The following is a 2,500-nucleotide window of genomic DNA, read 5'->3' on the forward strand; positions in this document are numbered from 1 at the left end:
ATTGAGAGAGAGATAGAGAGAGAGAGAGAGAGAGAGAGAGAGAGAGAGAGAGAGAGAGAGAGAGAGAGAGAGAGAGAGAGAGAGAGAGAGAGAGAGAGAGAAAGAGAAGGGAGAAAGAGTGGGAGGAAGATAGAGAGAGAGGGAAATAGATATATAGATAGATAGGCAGACAGACAGAAAGATGGATGATATATAGAAAGATAGACAGACAGATAGATAGATAGATAGATAGATAGATGGATGGATAGATAGATAGATAGATAGAGAGAGAGAGAGAGAGGAGATATAGAGAGAGACTGCTGGAATGAGCGTGGGAGCGGCGCGTGTGTGGGCGGCGAGAGCGAGTGGGAGTGTGGGGGCGAAGTTAGATCAATTTGCCAATATCATCAGCTGGTGTAATTTTCCTCCCCCCCCCCCACCACTCTCTCTCTCTTTTCTCTCCTCTAATTCATCTTGTTGCTTCTCTTTTCTCACTCTTCAATTTCACTTTCTGTCTTTTTTCACCCCACTTGATGGAATAAATGTCATTTCACTATTTTTCGTAGCACTTTTTTGTTTTAACTTCTTTTTCACTTACCTTTTATCTGTCTATTTCGTTAGCCTATCTTTAGAGCTATTTTATATATTTTCAGAACGGAGTAGAAAACCAACTCCAGCACTATTCTACGTCTTTTTTCGTTACCTTTTTCATTATTTTTTTTCATCCTTGCTTCCATGAAACAGAGAGAAAGCAGAAACGAAAATCGCCTCAAATACGAAGCTATTAATAAGTATCCCGACCCATGAGGATAAGTTTCATTTGCGTAGCCCCTTTTTTGTTTTAACTTCTTTTTCACTTACCTTTTATCTGTCTATTTCGTTAGCCTATCCTTTAAAGACTGATTTTATCTATTTTCAGAACGGAGTAGAAAACCAAACTCCACCTATCTCTCTTTCTTCGTTCCCTTTTCATCATTTTTTTTATCCTTGCTCCTCCATGAAAAAGAGAGAAAGAAAGAAAGGAAAAAAATCGCCCACGGAAATAACAGAAGAGAAAAAAGAAGAATCCCGACACCAGAGAGAGAGAGGGCGAGTGACCCTTGACCCAAAGATTGATCGAGTAATAGCGTTCTTATCTCCAGACGAGGGTGGAAGAGGTGGAAGGAAAGGGTGGAGGAAAGGGTGGAGGAGAGGTTTTAGGCCAGAGGAGTGATTAATTGTTGGTACTCACTTTACAAGAATAACGACATCAGTGGAAGAGAAAGAGGAAGCGAGAGAAAAGAAAAAAGCGAAAGCAAAAGGACTGGATATGGGTTGGAATGAACCCACATTATGAATGTTTTTCCTTTTTTTCTGAATTTCTTTCTCTTCCTTAACCCATCTCCTCCTCCCCTCTCCTCCTCACACGCCTCGCACATTAAAAAAAAGAAAAAGAGCCAAACGACGACCATATGTCAGCGCTCTTATCTGGAACTTCACGGCTTCCTTTTCCCTCGAGAACCAGACCTCTCTCTCCACACACACAAGAGAACAGGCTAACAACTAGGCGACTCGGCGTGGGTGACTCACGGCGGTCGTGCGGTCGCTCCACTCGACTCATGACTCACCTCACTCGTCCACCTGATATGCACTTAATCACACTGAGAAATGGAAGACATGGTTTACACTTTTATCACTGGTGCCATTCTGCTTCACCTCGGACAGCCCCGCGAACTTGCAAGGGGACGGAGGCATCGGGTCTCTGCGGCTCTGTGGGCGTAGGCGATGGTGTTTGGGTACATGAACTTTACATGTATGTGGGTATGTGTGTGTGTGTGTGTGTAGATGCATAGGGTGTGTGACTCCTTGAGTGTGAGTGTGAGTGTAGGTGTGTACTTTTTGTATGTATGTGTACAACTCTGCATGTGAGTCAGTACTTGTATGCCTCTGTATGAGGGATCGCATCGCCTTTGAGTATTACAAAACAAAGCGCGAAGATATATCATAAAGAACTGTGGTTGAAATCCATGACGTCACTTCGGCCCCGGAAAGTCCCCTTGCAAATTCGCTGTTTTAAATGTCACTGTCCTGAATTCCTGGTGTCCTACACTTGCAGCATTAATTGGCACAGCTGTACACTACTCTTGTATCTCTTGGCAGAGATGTGTACTTCTACACTCGCTTTCCAGGTTTTATTCTGGCCTATTTTAATACTTTTTTGGTACATTTGTTGCCTAAATTTATATTTCTGCGAACTACTCTTGCATCTTTGACACAATTACTCAATGTTCGTTTATGAACACAACTGTTCAACACTTTTATAAGTAACACACTTGAACTAAACTTAATCACTGTTACTGGAAGACTTGGTTGCCATGGTTACCGCGCGGGTAACCTCTGAGGAGTTGGGAGCACCTCCCTGGAAGACACGTTGAGCCTGGTTTAACCTGCCAGGTAATTATTGTTAGACTGATCCTCGTCGAGACTGCTGACGTCTGCCGAGTCTCTACTGAGCCTCTGCTGCCAGCTAGTGCTTTTGCAG

The 2,500-nt window shown here is 43.3% G+C and overlaps 1 protein-coding gene across 1 annotated transcript in view; it reads right to left on the bottom strand.

Annotated features, from left to right (window-relative positions):
• Nucleotides 1–804: 804 nt before the first annotated feature.
• Nucleotides 805–2,500, bottom strand: part of LOC125037498 (vesicular inhibitory amino acid transporter-like) — a 17,257-nt gene continuing 15,561 nt past the window's right edge. Inside the window, exon 3 of the mRNA XM_047630654.1 lies at nt 805–2,500. This exon is cut by the window's right edge and continues 1,123 nt beyond it. The gene's annotated coding sequence lies outside the window, so the exon portion shown is untranslated.

Source organism: Penaeus chinensis, chromosome 23, assembly GCF_019202785.1.
Source record: "Penaeus chinensis breed Huanghai No. 1 chromosome 23, ASM1920278v2, whole genome shotgun sequence".
Taxonomy (NCBI): Eukaryota; Metazoa; Arthropoda; class Malacostraca; order Decapoda; family Penaeidae; genus Penaeus; species Penaeus chinensis.